The following is a 21,045-nucleotide window of genomic DNA, read 5'->3' on the forward strand; positions in this document are numbered from 1 at the left end:
ACCGGGTGTCTCCTCAAGCTAAAACTGCTATAGAACGGGAGATCCAGGATATGTTACAGATGGGTGTAATCCGCCCCTCTGAAAGTGCATGGGCATCTCCAGTGGTTCTAGTTCCCAAACCAGATGGGGAAATACGTTTTTGCGTGGACTACCGTAAGCTAAATGCTGTAACTCGCCCAGACAACTATCCAATGCCACGCACTGATGAACTATTAGAGAAACTGGGACGGGCCCAGTTCATCTCTACCTTGGACTTAACCAAGGGGTACTGGCAGGTACTGCTAGATGAATCTGCCAAGGAAAGGTCAGCCTTCATCACACATCTCGGGCTGTATGAATTTAATGTACTCCCTTTCGGGCTGCGAAATGCACCCGCCACTTTCCAAAGACTTGTAGATGGTCTCCTAGCGGGATTAGGAGAATATGCAGTCGCCTACCTTGACGATGTGGCCATATTTTCGGATTCCTGGGCAGACCACCTGGAACATCTACAAAAAGTCCTTGAGCGCATAAGGGAGGCAGGACTAACTGTTAAGGCTAAGAAGTGTCAAATAGGCCTAAACAGAGTGACTTACCTTGGACACCAGGTGGGTCAAGGAACTATCAGCCCCCTACAGGCCAAAGTGGATGCTATCCAAAAGTGGCCTGTCCCAAAGTCAAAGAAACAGGTTCAATCCTTCTTAGGCTTGGCCGGTTATTACAGACGATTTGTACCGCACTACAGCCAAATCGCTGCCCCACTGACAGGCCTAACCAAAAAGAAACAGCCAAATGCTGTTCAGTGGACCGGAAAGTGTCAGAAGGCCTTTAACAAGCTTAAAGCGACCCTCATGTCTGACCCTGTACTAAGGGCCCCAGACTTTGACAAACCGTTCCTAGTAACCACAGATGCATCCGAGCGTGGTGTGGGAGCAGTTTTAATGCAGAAAGGACCTGATCAAGAATTCCACCCTGTAGTGTTTCTCAGCAAAAAACTGTCTGAGAGGGAAAGCAACTGGTCAGTCACTGAAAAAGAATGTTATGCCATTGTCTACGCTCTGGAAAAGCTACACCCATATGTTTGGGGACGGCGTTTCCACCTGCAAACCGACCATGCTGCACTAAAGTGGCTTCACACCGTCGAAGAAACTAACAAAAAACTTCTTCGGTGGAGTTTAGCTCTCCAAGATTTTGATTTCGACATCCAACACATCTCAGGAGCTTCTAACAAAGTGGCTGATGCACTCTCCCGTGAAAGTTTCCCAGAATCAACTGGTTAAAATCGTCCTTGAGATGTGGAAAATATTGTTAGTCTTTATGTACTTGGTAGTATATTTAGAGATGCATGTGTCTTATTAACTCTGTTTTCCTAGAGCTCCAGGAAGAAATCCCAGCCAGTGTTTCACCCTAGCTGAGATTTGGGGGGCGTGTCATAAATATAAAGGGAAGGGTAAACCCCTTTGAAATCCCTCCTGGCCAGGGGAAAGCTCCTCTCACCTGTAAAGGGTTAAGAAGCTAAAGGTAACCTCGCTGGCACCTGACCAAAATGACCAATGAGGAGACAAGATACTTTCAAAAGCTGGGAGGAGGGAGAGAAACAAAGGGTCTGTGTCTGTCTGTAGTCGTCTTGGCCGGGGACAGAACAGGAATGGAGTCTTAGAACTTTTAGTAAGTAATCTAGCTAGGTATGTGTTAGATTATGATTTCTTTAAATGGCTGAGAAAAGAATTGTGCTGAATAGAATAACTATTTCTGTCTGTGTATCTTTTTTGTAACTTAAGGTTTTGCCTAGAGGGGTTCTCTATGTTTTTGAATCTAATTACCCTGTAAGATATATACCATCCTGATTTTACAGGGGGGATTTCTTTATTTCTATTTACTTCTATTTTTTATTAAAAGTCTTCTTGTAAAACACTGAATGCTTTTTCATTGTTCTCAGATCCAAGGGTTTGGGTTTGTGGTCACCTATGCAAATTGGTGAGGCTTTTTATCCAACATTTCCCAGGAAAGGGGGGGTGCAAGTGTTGGGAGGATTGTTCATTGTTCTTAAGATCCAAGGGTCTGGGTCTGTAGTCACCTAGACAAATTGGTGAGGCTTTTTACCAAACCTTGTCCAGGAAGTGGGGTGCAAGGTTTTGGGAAGTATTTTGGGGGGAAGGACGCGTCCAAACAGCTCGTCCCCAGTAACCAGTATTAGTTTGGTGGTGGTAGCGGCCTGTCCAAGGTGTAATATTTTGTACCTTGGGGAAGTTTTGACCTAAGCTGGTAAAGATAAGCTTAGGAGGTTTTTCATGCAGGTCCCCACATCTGTACCCTAGAGTTCAGAGTGGGGGAGGAACCGTGACAACTTTCCTTTTCAAATCCTCTACCTTTTTCTCTTCTAGCATGGTTGGTCCTTCTTTTCAGTATCTGTGCTACTGCTGGCTGTGAAATGGCTATCACCTGTATAAAATAATCTATGGAGGGGCAGGTCTAGTACTTTTAAAGACAGTAGAGTTTTCTCCTTCATACCAATAAACCCTACCACAGCTTTATCCAGTCACTCTCAGAACAGTCTAACTCACAATAAGACAGTAGTGAGCTGTTTATGATTTGAATCCGTGTTCCATGAATGCTGCCACCATATTTGTTTAAGAGCTGATTTTAGATGGCATCGAAAAAACATTGTGAATCAGAGCATTAGGAGAAGTGTCCATAACAAGTGATTCTGCTAATGAAATATTGTATACCAGCTTTGTAAAGTCTCTTTTTTCCCCAAGCAGTTTGTGTTTACAGCTCATCTGGGCCATTTTTCTAAGTTTCCTATGGCATTCAGCACTGTAGTACCTTCTGTACATTAATGAATTTTCCAAGATCACATATGAAATCTGAGGCAGAGTTAGGACACAACCTTAGATCTTCTAAGTCCCAGTCCAGTGCCTTAGCCATAAATCCATCATTTCTTCAAGTTGGTAAAACACCTACAAGCTGATGTGGTTTTTATGGCCAGTACCCATCAGCCTCCTTCATCAGAAACTCCCCTTCTGATGAAGCTACAGTAGCTATTAAGTGTGCATGACAGTAGTGCTCACAGATCCTAGACTGGACTGGGTTCTCATTGCATTGTATAGCACCAAGCATAAAGTAAAAATGGTTCCTTCCCACAGGGGTTTTAAATCTGCTGTTGCAGCTACCTTAAGTACTGTTGTAAAACTGCTCTCTTTAAGAAACACCCATTCTGCTTTTATAAATTTCTTTGAGTGACGAGGATAGGAACAGACGTCGTACCTTGTTTACTTCTGAGGGGAAGTAGTTCCTGGGCAATTGAACTCCCCCCCACCATCCTTATCTCTATTCTGAGTTCGGGAACTTTTGTGTTCAGTGAGGTAACTACCCCATATACCATTATAGACAAGAACTGAGCTGAGAATAGCTTCTCTAATGCTTCCGCCTCTTGATCCTCATAGACTGACTGTACCAGCTTCCTGTCCTCTCAAAATGATATACCAGATCTTTAGAAAATTCCAATTCACATATCGCTAATTTTAAGAATAAGACTTTGCCTTCTGGAGAATCAGAGTTTAGATCTTGACTCTGCTTTGATTTAGAGATAGCCAGGTGCTTCTTTTTCTGAGTGGTTTTTTCCTATGAAGGAGTTGAAGGGCTTGAAGCATACTCTCTTTAGAATGCATTTTTGTTTTGACTTTAACTCCATGTCTTTTGTATCTAGTTTTCATGGTGTTGTTGCTGTCCCGTGACATCTGAAGATGGGTTCTGGTTGCTCTATACCTAAATTCTAGCAAATACTATGCCATAATATACTGCAAAAAAGAAAAAGAAAAGTTCATTAAATTGAGCATTTTGCCATTGAAAAGTTTTGTGCAAAGTTAAAAATCAACCTTAAAGGAATACTCTTCAGTTTGAGCCAAATCTTGCTATTGTTATCTCATCCATTTCCTTTTAACTGGCTTAAAGTCCCAGGGACCTGAATAGGGCTGTATTGTCACAGGTGAATTTTCAGGCTAAAAGGTAAGGAGATATCCATTACCCTCTCATAAACAATAATGGGAGTTATAAGCTTAGATTCCATTAATGTGGTACTTGCTGAAGATTGACAGTATTTTTTTAATGGGGACTCAGACCCCACAATTCTTACTGGCCCATACCTACCCTCTGAAACCATCTTTCCTTCCTCCATCATCATATTGTCTGTCTGAAACCAGTTTTTTATAGCTATGGCTGTGTTTCTTGACCTTGGCAGTACTAGAGAGAGGAACTACAAACTGATTTCCTGCTTTCTAGGAAATCCCTCTGTTGAGCAATTAGTGTCATAGAAAATAATTTCTCTTTTGAGTTAGTATACCTACTTCCAAACTGATGGAGTGGAGTGTACATATATGGAGCAATAGCTTCTAGGCATTATTATAGATGTTATTGTTTGATTTACCTCTGGCATGTAGCATGAACTGAGCAAAAAATTCTCTGAGAACATACTATAAAGCATGAGAGAACATCTGCTGGTCCTGTGTTCTAATATTGCAATTCTTACAGTTGTAGCACTCAGTGCTTAATTTACAATGAAAGAGGTGCTGGGGTTCAAGCAATTTTTTTACATTCATAACTGATGCACAAGCCCAGAGGTGCCAGGGCTTTGAACTGCCAAAGCTAGAGGTGCTGGGGCTCAGCCCTGGCAAGCCCTGACACAAATTAAGCACTGGTAACATTTGACCAATTGCTTTATTCCCCACATCCCTTCTCTTCTGAATATGACTCTTCCAACGTAAAGAAAGAACTTTTTGTCCAACTGGTGCTAGCTGGCTACAGCATCACAGGTTAGGATTGAGATGGATTAGTAGGGCAAAATTGTTAGGACTCACGACAGTGTTCTGTGCTCCAAACAAGGACATGCAGCTCTGAACTGGGAGAAAAAAAATTTCAGAGCACTTCTTCACTACTGGATTAACTTTGATGATTCATACACAGAAGACATTACAGCTATATGTGTTAGCCATCAGCCAAACTTTCCTCAGATAGGGATCTAAGAAAAATAAATCCTTTGGACCTGGAGATGTGTACAGTAAAACATTTTATGGAAAGACAGTTATGAACAGCTATAGTTATGAGCTGAAATGCAAGTCAGATGTGTTAAACAGAGCAATGTGATTTTTCTCAGGTTTTTGTTCTGTTGTGTGTTCAATAGTCAAACTATGAAGAGCAGCAATGCTAAAAATATGGGGATGAGGTTAGTGAAAAGATCACCAGGTTTAATAGACAAAGTGTTCTGGAGTTTCAGGTGATTTCTTTCTTTTTTTAATATATAAATATTTTACCTTATTTCTCTGGTTCTAATCAGGTCATTTCATTCAGCTATGAATTATAGTGACTGCTAGAATGTCATTGGCCGAGCAAAATGCTAGCCAATATATCAAACATTATTTCAGTAAACTGGAATAATTCAAACCCCAACCAATGTGACTATTTTAAACAGTATAGCTATCTATATAGATTTAAACAATGAGTCATATTTTTCTCTTAGTAAAAATCTACTTATAAAACCAACAAAAATCATAGTCTCCGGCACATATACATTGTCTAGGTGTAGTAAATATTCAGATGAGAAATAGCAAAGCTAGGAGTTTCTCCTGTGATAGTATTCACAAATTGCAAGCAATGGTCTGAAGTTGCAGTGAGGGAGGTCTAGGTTGGATATTAGGGAACACTATTTCACTAGGTGGGTGGTGAAGCACTGGAATGGGTTACCTAGGGAGGTGGTGAAATCTCCATCCTTAGAGGTTTTTAAGGCCTGGTTTGACAAAGCCCTGGCTGGGATGATTTAGTTGGTGTTGGTCCTGCTTTGAGCAGGGGATTGGACTAGATGACCTCCTGAGGTCTCTTCTAACCCTAATATTCTATGATTCTTTTGACTTGTAATTCTCAGTTATTTCATTTGTTTACTTTTTAAAAAAAATATACAACAGAAGGTGACTTTTAAAAAGGCGTCATTTACTGAACCATTGTTCACCCTAGTAGCAGTATGATTTATGGATTATGTTACTATAGCAATAAGATTGTCAAAAGCACTCATTATAGGCCTCTCCTCCCATTTAAGCCAGTAAGAGCCATTGCTTTAATTGGGAGCAGATTTAGGCCCAACAACGAGCAGCTTTGGAAATCTCACCCATATTAAGTATGTTTATTTCACATTTACATACACTCTAAAATACTGACAGATGGACATTTTAAAAATAAGCATGAAACTCCTTCTCTGGTCTCACCCGCCAACTTCCCCAAAAAGCTGTACTCTGGATTGAGATGTGGCACGTGACATTTCAGGAGGATTGGTTCTTTTGGGGAAAAGTTGCTGGAGGGGACGAAACTGTACTTATAACCAGAACATAGCTTCAGCCTTATGGAAAACAGATAGCTGCTCCACAGATAATTTCTTTTTTAGCTCTATATTCATATGTAGTCACACAGAGAAAGAAAAAGAACAAATAAAACCAGAAACGAACGAACAGACAGACAGAGCAAAAAAAACCACCAAAAACAAAAAAAACCCAAACCATCAACCTTAGACAGAGTACTTAGGTTTTGATGGAACAAAACAGAAGCAAGAAAATCCACAGTTTGAGGTGGAATGCACTGTAACGCCCCTTCTGATATGTAGAAGCAAAGGGGCACATGAAAGAAAGTTTGGTTAGTTGCCTATGCCTTTGAGAACAGAGCATGCATCACACCTAACGGTTATTTTTTTCTTCCTTAAAGTAATTTCTTTGCTTTTTAAAATTCACATTCAGCCATAAGTGGCTTTAGTGCTCATTAAAAAGTGATGGATTGACAGCCGGAGAAAATGAACTTTTCTATTTATCCACAGAACAGATGCAGTTCTGGGAACCATGCGACCAAAAACCTCTCCCGTAACACCATCTCTCCAATCCCAGCTGGAGAGAACACCTGTAAGATCCTGTCCACAATTGTATTTTGGAACTACTTCATGACATCTGACCTGGTTACAACATGCCCAGTTTAAATTGCATCTACATTACAGCTTATTTGCTTCACTGAACAGTATTTGTATACCCAAACCTACTCCAGAGCTTAACCAGGTGTGTATCAGTAGATCCAGAGAAAATGTGGGATGCTATACCATACTGCCTCAGCATGGTACAGTGCATGGATGACATACAAGCTGTTGGAGCTATTCAGCAGTGTTTAAAGCAATGTATTCTCTTTTTTCCAACAGCAAAGGGAAATAGGTGGGAGGACTGGCCAAACACTTGACACAGGCACAGTTAGGAGTTTCTGTTTATATTGCCAGACCAAAACCACTAAGAGCATGCTGAAATGGTACAGGAAGGACATGTGCCAACAGACATGTCCCTGGCAAGAGGGAAACACTGTTAGGTCCCACAATTACTAACTGAGTAATAACTATGTGGTATGTGAGTGTACACCATATTCAAAAGTAATCCACACCAGTAGCTGGGTACAAACTCACTTCGGAGCTGTGGTGTGGACAGGCCCTAAGACCTGATCCTAAGCCCACCTAAATTAATGGGACTTCTTCCATTGAGTTTAGTGGGCTTTGGATCAAACCCTAATGGAGGAGAAGGAGTTCAGCCTCTATAACTATTCAGTTCTTTACCTTACACATAGCAGCTAGTAAGACTGTCATGAATATCACTTTTGTGGGCTCTTTTGGGGTGTTGACACCTATTGACTAGGCTCTAGACTGAAATCACCAAGTAATTCCAGAAGGGCAATAAAACAGGCATCAGATGTTAATGACTTGCTCACTTTCAAATTGATTCAGACCCAAATCTGAGACCTAGAGGTGAAATCTTCCATATCCTATTACAGAGCCCTTAAACTATCCATTCATCTGAGATTTTTCTGTATATACACAATATGGTGTCTTACTTTTGGTCTATACATTTTAAATTAAACTAAGTATTATTCTTCGTTCAGGCTAACATTTAGATTGCAGGGTAATACGGCAATTTGGCAGGGAGTAAAATGTTTCTCAAAATCCAAAACATATTGCAGAAAAAGAATGCGGTTATAGTATAGTATAGAACAGCCAAATGGAATGAAATTTAGCATACCACCTAAGATAGTTGTCATGCAGAAGTACAAAATCTGTATGCAACAGATTCTGAAAATCTGATAAAAATTGCTATACAGTAAATAACCTAAAAGGGTGAAATATGGACCTCTTGGATTCTTCCAAGGGCAGTGGAAACTGACTAGATCAGCATTATAAGTACCAGCCACATAAATTAGAGATGTTGGAGGGCGTCTTAAACCTTGCATCAAGTTTTTTAAAGCTTCCGAAATTATTTCAAGATAATACATATGCACGCTTGCTTGGATTAATACATACCTTGTTTTCACTTTCTCTGTTGGGTCTCTTTCCAGCCTACCTTGCCAAGATGTGCATTAAATTGCAGTATTGCATAACTGAAATGAGGAAACAGCTTTCTGACATTCTTTATGGTTAAACTACATGAAAATCCAACATGCAAGGATGTAAATGAAGTCAGAACAAAATTGGAGCAAATGTCTGTGTTCTATCACCTGGATATAATCCTCATTAATTGTTCAACCCTGTGAGGAGTTGAGCTCCTCCTGAAAACTTTTGAGTTCCTTCAGTTCCCATTGGACTTCAGTGGAAAAAGCCTATTAAGCTCATGTTGTAGAACCTTGTGTCAGGAAACAATCCTGCAATGGTTTCTGAGTGCCTCGTCCAGCCATGTGTTTATGAGAAAGGATGGTTTTATCGCTAAAGGCCATAAACTCTATTAGTATCTCTAATTACTATATTACTCTGTAAGTAACTATGGCAGCTAACAGTGTTTCACCCCTGCTAAAGGCCTCTGCTGGCACATGACCTTCCTGTTACCATTGGACTAGGACTCCGGAGTTTTTGGTTCAATTCCTGGCTCTGCCACAGATTTTCTGACCTTGGGCAAGTCACCTAATCTATCCATAACCCAGTCTCCCCAGCTATATAATGGGGATAGTAATACTTCTTTAGTTTGTCTTGTTTCTTTTGATTGTAAACTGTTTTGGGCAGGAACCGTCTTTTAGTATGTGTACATTATTTGTATGGTGCACAGCACAATAGGCCCCAATCTTCGTTGTGGCCTCTAGGCAATATTGTAATATACATGATTAATAATAAAGTTTTAAATTGCTCAAGTAATGTGTTTCCACCATACTTTGGGAAGTCACAGGTGTTCCAAAAGTTAGCAAGTATTAACTTTTTTAAGTAAGAACCCAAACTAACGTGGCAGTAACTTGTGAAGACACCAATTTTCTTTTTTGAATTGAAGATGTAATAAACTGAGAATTTTCTCAATTCTCTTACAGCTGTGCTTTTATTTGGATATTTTACACATGCTACCAGGTAAATTATGTAACTGTAACCTTGACATAGTTTCATGTGCACCCATTGAGCCCTGCTGTTTCTCTCTCCTTAGAGTATTTCCCAAAAACACACTCCTGTTAAGTATCACGTCAAACTGTCTTTTCAATTAGACTCAAGGATTCTGAAGCATCTCCACAAGTAATCAAGTACTGCAGGGAAGTGAAGGCTCTGATTCCATTGCAGGAAGGTCATTAACAAAAGACTTCCCCTCTTATGAAGACAAATTTGGGACTTATCAATACTGTTCTGTTATCTTGCACCCTGGCCCCAGCATGGATGACTTCTTATCAATCATTCATTAAAGCTTTCCCCCCCCGCCCCAGGTATGCAGCTTTGCATAAGACATTTATGTAGCAACCCATTCTTCTGAGAGGAGTTCAGAGAGATGTGATCACACGATAAAATCAAGCTGCTCTCTCAGACGGGTTAGTGTTTCCTCTATTGTAGATAGGCAGTAACTGAAATGAAAACCTCATGTGTATCCTTGCTTCCCCATTTGGGATGAATTACCCATGTAGGTTACTTCATTGCCAACTCTGTGCTACTGACAGTGTCATTAAGCTTAGTGCCACCAGGGACAAATCGTTTTACACACTGAACAGTAAAAGTTTTATGTTGCTAAATGAGTTTGGTGGTGTTCCTAACATTGCATGTTGTGTGGAATGGTGAACACCTATACTGTGCAGAAAAATTAAATAGGCAGAACATTCAAAGCATTCACTGTTAGAAGCCTTTGTGCATAGAGCAAGCCTTTATTTATCTTTTACTGGGGCCCAAAAGCTAGAACAAAGATCTCTCACTTCTTTGCCATTACTTTACTACTAGAGTGAATGCTTGGGCCCTTACCATAAATTAAAGATGAGTTAAATTATTGGGCAAATATCTAAGGGTATTCCTGTGTTGGGGTTGTGGCAGCATAGTGTAACATCCAAAATATATCTCAGGGAACAAATTTGCTTATCAATGAGTGACTGAGCGCGTTGTATTGTACAATGCTTGCTGTTGCTAGAAAAAGGAATGAAAGGGTCAAATAATCCAGTTAGTTAAGAGCCTGATCCAAAGTACACTGAGATCAGTGAAAAGGCTCCCTCCGATGAGCATTGGATCAGGGGCTAAGAGTCAGAGGTCTTGCAAGCCTTTTACAAAGATACCACAATATTCTGCAAAAAGAGTCCAAAAAATTATAGCTTGGAGTAGTGACTCTGCAGTTGTTCAAAACCATTTTTATAGAATATTGTGGGTTATATTTACTTTATTTCTTTTTATGAGGGCTGTGAACAGAAGCCTTTGGTAGAACAGAATGCTACTTAATTCACTCTAAACAATTTTTCAACTCTACTGTTCAGTGACAGGGTAGTTGGATCACTCCCATACATGTTTTATGAAACAAACTATCAACATATGTGTAACCCTTCTGCCCGTCAGAGTTGGCAGCAACAAGGGCCGGGTTCAATATCTAGGGGTTCCATTCCAATAACACAATGCAAACCGGCTCGAGCCCCCACCCAGTGACCTGGGAAAAATATATACCACCCCCGCTGGGCGCCTCCAAGAGGCAATACTTCCCCTCTCGCAAGCACATAGTCTGAGTGTAGCAAAAGTCTTTTAATAACAGAGAGAAACAATGTGGCATTATGTTGGGGAAACACCCCCAACAGGATTCATAACACAACCCATGAGCAAAAACAACCCCACCCCAGGCAAATTGGGGCATGCCCTTTTCCCTTTGGTTCTTGAGTCCAGCAACCCCAAATCACCCAAAGTCCCAAAAGTCCAATGCCCCAAAAGTCTCTGTCCCTGGTCAGGGCAGCCCCAGAGTTCGAAAGTTTATCGGCGGAGCTTTACCTCCCAACCTGGGTGGAAATGGGACGGGGTAAGAGGCACCTTACGTGATCTGAAGCTGACCGCCCCATAGCTCCATAGCGGCGCTCCGCCAGCCGCCCCACGAACTCCTTCGCTCAGCTGCGCTCCGCTCCGCCAGCCGCCCCACGAACTCCTTCGCTCAGCTGCGCTCCGCTCCGCCAGCCGCCCCACAAACTCCCTCGCTCAGCTGCGCTCCGCTCCGCCAGCCGCCCCACGAACTCCTTCGCTCAGCTGCCCCACGAACTCAGCTCCACGGCCCACAAGCAGCTCCTGCCATCCACACACTGCTCCGCGTCGAATTGCTTCACCAGCCGTCCCGCAAACTGCTCCACAATATATCTTCAGGCTCCCCCACTACTTAACACAACACTCAGTGATTTCAGCTCTTAGGTGAATTCAGCTTATAGTAGGGGAGCCCCAGTGCTGGTGCACTGTCAGCCCAAAGTGAGCTCAGCAGCCTATAACTAGACTTCTAATGAAATCAAAATTAGCTCTGATATTCCACAGTGGAGAGAGGAGGAAGTGCAATCAGCATGTAAGGCCCTCACCAAGGGGCCCATGCCACCAAGTACTACTACTTGTCCCCAGCCTCTCTCCATTCACACAGTTTTGGAACCCATGACCCTTGCCTAGCGAGTGCTACTTAGTTGATGGTGAATCCCTCCATCATAACAAAAGGCCACGTACAGTTCCAAGCACAGTTCCCATAATCAGGGTAATAACAATTTATTCTTCCTGCCCCAATAACAGAGACACTGGGGATCCCACAGCAGCCAAAGTGACCATTTGGGCAGCTATGGTCTCATTCTAGGCGTGGTGGGTGTGCCTATGCAAATGAGATCGGCCCCTGAAGTTCTTTTCCACAACTTGCCACACCTCACCACCAGATGTCAGGGTGGAGCTCATCCTGACACTGCTTACATCCTCCCCCCAGCCGAGACTTTGTCGTCCCGACAAATCACACTCCCTTTATACCAACTCATTGGTTTCCTCCAAAGGGCCTCAGGAAGCCCACTTTAGCTTCCACAAGCCTGTGTGCTATATGTATTGGCTCCTCACTAGTCACCCCAGGTGCATCATAAGTTAACCGTTTCACTGGTCTTATCACCCTGTCTCGTCTATTGAGAATCTCTGTTGCCGAGGTAGGGGGAACATCCTCTTGAGTGACGGATGGAGAGGCTTCCCTGGAGGGTCCCTCGGCTACTGGCGTAGGCCCCTGCACTCCTAGTTCTAACGCTGGAGGGTCCAAGGTGCCCAGGACATCCTCTACCTGTCTGTCCCCATTGTCCAATAACCTGTGTGTGTCATCACAGGGGGGTCTCATCAGCAGCACCGGGGTATCAGAAATGGGCCTAAATAGTTCCGCCATTGGGTTTAGGGCGGAAGAGGGAAAACTCTCGTTTGGTTCAGCTGATCGAGACTGAAATCTTGTCTCCATCCCAGGATACACCAGGGTTGTGTCTTCCTCCTCAGACTCACTCTCAGATGTGCAGAATAGGGGTAAGTTAGCTGCAGGGGGCCCACTGTCTGTGTTGGATGGCGGCTTTGGTCTAGCACCTCTGTTCTGCCCGGCGGCCCTGCCGTGGCCCATCTCACAAGGGGTGCTTACCAATTCCCCCACAGGGAGCAAAAGGTTTCTATGCACCGTCTTTATTTGCCCTGGACCGTCTTCAGGTTTGATCTTGTAGACTGGCAGATCTCCCAGCTTTTCCATCACCAGGTAAGGTATTGCCTTCCATCTGTCAGCTATCTTGTGTTTGCCAGCAATACCCAAATTTCGCAGCAGGACTCTGTCCCCCGGCTGGAGCTCCTGCGAACGCACTCTAGCATCATATCGATGTTTGTTGCGGTCTGCGTTCTTCCGAGCCGCAGCGGTAGCTAAGCGATAAGCATCCCGCAGCTTTTCTCTTAGTCGGGATACATACTGCTGATGAGTTTCATAGCTATCTCCATCCTCTGATACACCAAAGCACAAGTCTATGGGTAATCTTGGTTCTCGCCCAAACATCAAGAGATATGGGGTGACTCCCGTAGCATCGTTCTTTGTGGCATTGTAGGCATGCACCAGAAATGCGACATGCTGGCTCCAGGTTGCCTTCTGCTCTGGTCGCAAAGTTCCCAACATATCTAATAGGGTTCGATTGAACCTCTCGGGCTGAGGATCACCTTGGGGGTGATAAGGCGTTGTCCTAGACTTTTTAATTCCTGCTATCTTCAGCACCTCCTTCAGAAGGTGACTCTCAAAATCCCGCCCCTGATCAGAGTGTATCCGAGCCGGGAATCCATAGACTGAGAAATATTTGTCCCACAATACTCGAGCAATGGTGGTGGCCCTCTGATCACGTGTGGGATATGCTTGTGCATACCGTGTAAAATGGTCAGTCACTACTAGAATGTTTCCAACATTCCTCTTGTCTACCTCCACAGACAAGAAATCAATGCATACCAACTCCAAAGGTTTGTTGCTGGTGATGTTCTTGAGATATGCAGCCCTCGTGGGCAGAGTTTTCCTTTGAACACATCGAGCGCAAGTCTCACATTTCCTGCGAACATCTTCAGCCATTCGGGGCCAATAGAACCTACTACGAATAAGTTCCAGGGTCCTCTCCATCCCTAAATGCCCAAAGTCATCATGCAGGGCCCTCATGGCCAGGGCTCTGTACTTTTTTGGCAGTACTAGTTGTGCTCGTTGTTTTTGTAAAGGGTCAGTGGTCATTCGGTGTAGCACTCCCTGAATCAGTTTTAGTTTGGTCCATTCTCTCAATAGTAGTTTACCCTCCGGGTTAGGTGGGACAACCGCAGCTGGGCTTCGCCCCTCCCTTTTGGCAAGTAGTGTATCACGAATGTCAATATCTTGCCGCTGGGCTTCTTGCCAGTCAGCCGCATTGAGCATGGGCAAAGGAGATTGGTCTAATGCAATATAGTTCACCGAAGCAGAAGGCATGCATTCAGGGGGCAGGCCCAAAGCTTCTGCAACACATCCCTGAAAGTCTTCACGGGCCTCTGGCTCTCGGCGACTCACACTGCAAATAGCTCTCACTCCATCTGTGGGTATCACAGCAACTTCTGGAGCCTGCGGACGCCTGGACAATGCATCTGCATCTACATTGCTTCTCCCTGATCGGTACTGAATGCTGAACTCATAGCTAGCCAAGGCGGCCACCCATCTCTGCCCTGTAGCATCCAGCTTAGCACTTGTTAACACATAAGTCAGTGGATTGTTGTCTGTCCACACCTGGAACTGAGCACCATACAAGTAGTCTCGAAATTTCTCAGTGATGGCCCATTTCAAGGCCAAAAACTCCAGCTTGTGGGTGGGATAGCGAGTTTCACTATCAGACAATCCTCGGCTGGCAAAGGCTACCGGTTTACATTTGCCTTCCACTTCCTGGTACAGGACTGCTCCCAGACCCTCCAAACTGGCATCAGTATGCAGGATAAATGGTTTGCTTGGGTCAGCAAAAACTAGGACTGGAGCATGAGTTAGGCAAGTAATGATTTCTCGAAAAGCCCTTTCACATCTCTCATCCCACCGTGGCCCAAATGGTGCAAAGGGGCCATTGTGTCTCTGCACAGGAGGCTTTGGGGACCTCCCCTTATTCTTGGACTTAGATTTGTTCTTGCTGGACTGATGTCCCCTGGTAAGATCATTCAGAGGCTTTACAATCGTAGCATAGTTTTTCACAAATCTGCGGTAGTAGCCACTAAATCCAAGGAAGGTCTTGAGTTCTCTGTAGTTACTTGGACGTGGCCATGTAGTGAGTGCTTCTATTTTATCAGGATCGGTACTCACACCTTCTTGGGACACAATGTGACCCACATACTTCACTGAGGTTCTGCAGAACTGGCATTTGTCAATTGAAAGCTTCAGACCATAATCCTCCAACCTATCAAGCACTTTAAGAAGTCTTTCTTCATGCTCCTCTAAGGTTCTTCCAAACACAATCAGGTCATCCAAATAAACTAACACTTGCAGTAAATTCATGTCTCCCACAACTTTCTCCATGAGACGTTGAAAGGTGGCAGGTGCTCCAGAAATCCCTTGGGGCATGCGTTCGAACTGATAAAACCCTAATGGGCAGATGAAGGCTGTCTTCTCCTTATCTTCTTCTCCCAGAGGGATCTGGTAGTATCCACTTCGAAGATCCAACACAGAGAACCACTGGCTTCCCAGCAAACAGTCTAAGGCGTCTTGCACTCGAGGCATAGTGTACTGGTCGACCACAGTACGGCTGTTTAGGGTGCGGTAGTCAATACACATCCGGATTTTCCCATTCTTTTTGCGGACTACCACAATGGGTGAGGCGTATGGGCTGCGGGACTCTGTAATGATGCCATTCGCAGCCAGCTCCTGAAGATGATGTCGCACATCTTCCATCTCAGAGAGAGCAATCTTCCTAGATCTCTCCCTGAAAGGTCGAGAGTCATGTAGTCTGATATTGTGCTCTACTCCTTTTGCACATCCCACATCCCACTCATGCAGTGAGAACACCTTGGATCTTTCACAAAGTTTCTTCCTCAGGCGATCTTTCCAGTCCTCGGACACTGGTGAATCTCCAAAGTCAAACTTTGCTGGGTCTATTGCCGAAACTGGAGTTTCATACTGGGGTTTTACAATCGACTCAGGCTCAAAGAGGTCTGCTATCTTTTGTCCTTGCTTCACAAAAATATCACGACTCGTTTCATTAGCAATCAGTATAGTCACCCTTTCCTGGGCTTCAGCAGGTAGGGTTATGACTCCACTGGGGACCAGCACTCCTTCAGGGAGCTCTCCTCCCATCGGCTGCTCTATCATTGCTAACGTCCCTTTACTGCCTTTCAGACAGGTACTCATGACAAGCACTTCTTGCTCCGTCCTTGCAGGCACTACTAAGGGGGTTGTGCCCGCGTACTTCAGTGCCCCAAGCGGTAGCTCAGATGTGTCCCTTTTAGCGCTCTCAATTTTCCTATAGGCTTCAGCACAAAGCGTATGGATCATCAGGGTATTCAGGTACTGGTCCCCAGCCCGCCTTCTGCAGTAATCCGCGAGTACCTTGAAGAGACTGGAGTTGGTCCCTATCAGCACAGACACATCGGAAGTCCCTTTAGGGTCAGGGCATATTAAGGCAGCTGTGTCTACCTCTTCTCTTACCCCAGCAACCTCCTCTGGGAATTCCAGGTGCACTATGACATACCCTTGATAGGGGTATTCATCCATGCTGAGGCCACATAGGCCAAGGCCAGTCAGTGGCTGTATAGGCAGGTGCCTAAGCATCTGTTGGTAGAATGACTGAAATATAATAGTCACTTGAGATCCAGTGTCAAGCACTGCTTTACACTCCACCCCTTCGATCCTCACCATGACCTCTGCTCGAGGCCCTATCAGTCCTGCAGGGATCCCAGCTGGACAGTCTTTTCTGGGGGAATCTTCAAATCCTGCAGACCTGGGGGGTCCCCGTCCCCAGACCCTCTGGCAGCTACCGGATCTCTCCCAACTGATCCTCAGCTTTCCATACACTAAGGAGGGGTTTTCTTCATTACGGCACTTGGCAGCACTGTGTCCATCCTGACCACATCGGTAGCAGAAGAATTGACCTTTCCCCCTTCGCCTGGGGGGGATGGTGGCTCTAAGTGCGGGCTTCTCAATCGCCACAGTTTGAGGCTTCTTATTCCTAGAAGTCTTAACTCGGTCAACGGTACTTTGCAGCTCAGCTATCCGTTCCGTCAGGACCTGCATTTGTTGGGCAAGTTCCTCTCTGGTGCTCACCATCAGTACACTGGCCATTTGCAGTGGTGTTGTGCTGGCTGGCTCCGATGTTTGGGCTTCCCAAAACTCACTGGCAGCCTGCCTTTCTTCCTCCTCTCTGACCTCTTTTATCAGCTGGGAGTAACTTGGGGGATGTTCCCGTCGTTCTCTTAGCCGGAGATGAAGTAGAATCGGGTTCTGATACTGAGTTCCTCTTACAATTTGAGCCAGTCTGGTCTGATCCATCTGCTCAGCAGTCACTGCTCCCCTCATGACAGCTCTCTGAAGCAGTCTCTCCAGTCTCTGTATGTAGGCTGAAGCCTTCTCGCCCTTTTGTTGTCGGGAATTAAGGAACTTACAGTAGCTGTCTTCAGGGCCCTCTACGCTCCCAAAGTTGTGTTCAAGGGCCTCTAGGCAGTCCTTCACACCGACCCCAGGGTCAATGAGCTTCAGGGTGCGAATCACATCTAATGCTGGGCCGCCAAGGCTCTCTATAAGGCATCTTCGCTTTTCTGCATCTGGTACGGCCCACTCTTGCAGCATTTCAGTGGTATGCTCTAACCAGGGTTCAAACTCCTCCTCCCCAGCAAATAATCTTAACTTACGACAAGAGTCTGACTCAGCATGGGGCAGCACAACCTTTTCCAATATTTGCCCCAGAGCTTTTGTCCAATCATCAGCCGAGGCTGCAGCCTCCGAGCTAGAAGCTGCTGAGCCAGGGCCCAACAAACCTGACATATTAGCCATTATACAAACAGTAATTTCCTCAAAATATAAGCACAAACAAAAAATATAAATTGTTTCCCAATGTAGTGGATCACTCAACAGGTGCTTGCGAGGGGTACTGACCCAGGCGATCCCGGACGAGCCCCCAAAAATGTAACCCTTCTGCCCGTCAGAGTTGGCAGCAACAAGGGCCGGGTTCAATATCTAGGGGTTCCATTCCAATAACACAATGCAAACCGGCTCGAGCCCCCACCCAGTGACCTGGGAAAAATATATACCACCCCCGCTGAGCGCCTCCAAGAGGCAATACTTCCCCTCTCGCAAGCACATAGTCTGAGTGTAGCAAAAGTCTTTTAATAACAGAGAGAAACAATGTGGCATTATGTTGGGGAAACACCCCCAACAGGATTCATAACACAACCCATGAGCAAAAACAACCCCACCCCAGGCAAATTGGGGCATGCCCTTTTCCCTTTGGTTCTTGAGTCCAGCAACCCCAAATCACCCAAAGTCCCAAAAGTCCAATGCCCCAAAAGTCTCTGTCCCTGGTCAGGGCAGCCCCAGAGTTCGAAAGTTTATCGGCGGAGCTTTACCTCCCAACCTGGGTGGAAATGGGACGGGGTAAGAGGCACCTTACGTGATCTGAAGCTGACCGCCCCATAGCTCCATAGCGGCGCTCCGCCAGCCGCCCCACGAACTCCTTCGCTCAGCTGCGCTCCGCTCCGCCAGCCGCCCCACGAACTCCTTCGCTCAGCTGCGCTCCGCTCCGCCAGCCGCCCCACAAACTCCCTCGCTCAGCTGCGCTCCGCTCCGCCAGCCGCCCCACGAACTCCTTCGCTCAGCTGCCCCACGAACTCAGCTCCACGGCCCACAAGCAGCTCCTGCCATCCACACACTGCTCCGCGTCGAATTGCTTCACCAGCCGTCCCGCAAACTGCTCCACAATATATCTTCAGGCTCCCCCACTACTTAACACAACACTCAGTGATTTCAGCTCTTAGGTGAATTCAGCTTATAGTAGGGGAGCCCCAGTGCTGGTGCACTGTCAGCCCAAAGTGAGCTCAGCAGCCTATAACTAGACTTCTAATGAAATCAAAATTAGCTCTGATATTCCACAGTGGAGAGAGGAGGAAGTGCAATCAGCATGTAAGGCCCTCACCAAGGGGCCCATGCCACCAAGTACTACTACTTGTCCCCAGCCTCTCTCCATTCACACAGTTTTGGAACCCATGACCCTTGCCTAGCGAGTGCTACTTAGTTGATGGTGAATCCCTCCATCATAACAAAAGGCCACGTACAGTTCCAAGCACAGTTCCCATAATCAGGGTAATAACAATTTATTCTTCCTGCCCCAATAACAGAGACACTGGGGATCCCACAGCAGCCAAAGTGACCATTTGGGCAGCTATGGTCTCATTCTAGGCGTGGTGGGTGTGCCTATGCAAATGAGATCGGCCCCTGAAGTTCTTTTCCACAACTTGCCACACCTCACCACCAGATGTCAGGGTGGAGCTCATCCTGACACTGCTTACATCTGTGTCAGATAAAAAAGAAGAGAGACACAAAGTTGGTGGCTGTTACTTTCTCTTTTAATCATCTGGGTATAAGTGACTTTGATTAACCATGAACTGTGTAAAAAGTCCAGATTATTTAAACAACAAGCTATATTATTTTTCTAGGAAGCACTCCACACTACAATATACTCCACACTGTAACTGTTTTATAAAACCTAGCTTCAAAAACTTAAACAATTACCAGCTGTCAGTACATCAACACATTAAAAAAAAAGTTATTTTCATTGATCTGCGATACTTTTATCCCCAAGGGGCCTACCTCACTAGCAATTTAAGGGCAATAACTTATGCAACCTTAAAAATGTAAAATTTCTGAATAGATATAGTGGCATGTGTGGTCTATGCTTCCATTCCATGGCCTGCATATATCACAGTTGGCAAATTCTGCCCTGCACTCTGTGAAATACTACTAAAGTCAATAGGGTTGCACGAAATCTTAGGAATCAAGACAGAATTTGGCCAAGTATTTTTCTGACATTCAGAAATGAGGATGGTATACATGCATGCATACATATATACATAAGGGCATACCCATTTTTTTTTTTATTGTTGGAGAGAAGATTTTGGGAACTGTATTAAGCTACCTAGTCTACCTCTCTGCCAGTGTAGGATTTCCCTCTAATTTCCCACCCAACTAGAGAGCGGATAACAGTTTAAAAAAACTGAACGTGCACAGTATTGTCAAATTCACATGATCTAAAATCACGAGGCAGGCTCCCCAAATAATGATTTAAAAAAACCAAAAACAAACAAACAAAAACCCCCATGAATTTTAAACCAACCAACAAATTTTGGGCTGTTTTATTTTCCTTCTGGATTTTGAAGCATCTAGGGTGCATTTGAGTCATTTCCTCAGCAATCACAAGAGCTAGAATCTTACTAATTTTAACATGAAAGCTGTGATCCTCAACTATTCGCTCATCTCCATGAGTTGGGGCTTTAAAAGTTAAACCCCAAAGACTTGCGATAAAATTGTGAGAGTTGGCCACACTGCATTCAGCTACATTTTCAACTTCTGTTTGCATTTGGAGCATATTCTCACAAGTAAAATTTTGTTCACAGAAATATTCAAAGGCAGCAAAATTCAGCGGTTGTAGCCAATATTAACAACAATGAGAAATTCATTTCAGGTAGAAATAAATTATAAAGTTTAGGTCTTCCAGTAGGGGAATAGAAGCAATACCATATGAGTCAGGTGGCAAATAATTGAGCTCGAAAAACAAATTTCAAATATTGAATAATTAGATGATTAATTGAATGAATACTTGTTACAAACTTTTCATCAGCAGACTCTATAGATAAGAATGTATTCCCATAAACCATTCATCAAACAAACAGATTTTTAAAAATAGTGATCTGTATGCGGGCAATTCACAAAAACAGAAAAAATAAAAAAGGGCTAAGTCTGCCTAATGACTGGATTGCAAGAGTCAGTCAAATTATTTCTGTTCTCTAGTGCTATGTCTAATCTGGTTTTAAATGGTGCTGAGGAAAAAGGTTTAATGATATAGTCCAGTTGGTTTACAGAATGTTTATTTGAAGCTATTGAGTCAACAAATCTCCCCAAAATTATTAAAAATAATGGTCAAATAATCTGCTTTTACTGTCAGACTGATGGTTTAATAACCCCACTGAAAAACCAATGACAAAGTTTCCTCCTCCTCCCAAGACATCATTGTAGAAATACAGTGGTTTTTTGGGTATTGTGATATGCTTGGCAGACAGGCATAAAATAAACACCACTGTATAAATACTGCCTTACTTATTGA

The 21,045-nt window shown here is 44.3% G+C and overlaps 1 long non-coding RNA gene across 1 annotated transcript in view; it reads left to right on the forward strand.

Moving 5' to 3' along the window:
• LOC140910320 (uncharacterized) overlaps positions 1-9,233 on the forward strand; it is a 54,920-nt gene extending 45,687 nt beyond the window's left edge. The window contains exons 2-3 of the long non-coding RNA XR_012158533.1: positions 6,833-7,064; positions 8,377-9,233. This is a non-coding gene — a long non-coding RNA (uncharacterized lncRNA). The remainder of the gene's footprint in view (positions 1-6,832; positions 7,065-8,376) is intronic.
• Positions 9,234-21,045: the final 11,812 nt, after the last annotated feature.

This window comes from Lepidochelys kempii, chromosome 4 (genome assembly GCF_965140265.1).
Source record: "Lepidochelys kempii isolate rLepKem1 chromosome 4, rLepKem1.hap2, whole genome shotgun sequence".
NCBI lineage: Eukaryota > Metazoa > Chordata > Testudines > Cheloniidae > Lepidochelys > Lepidochelys kempii.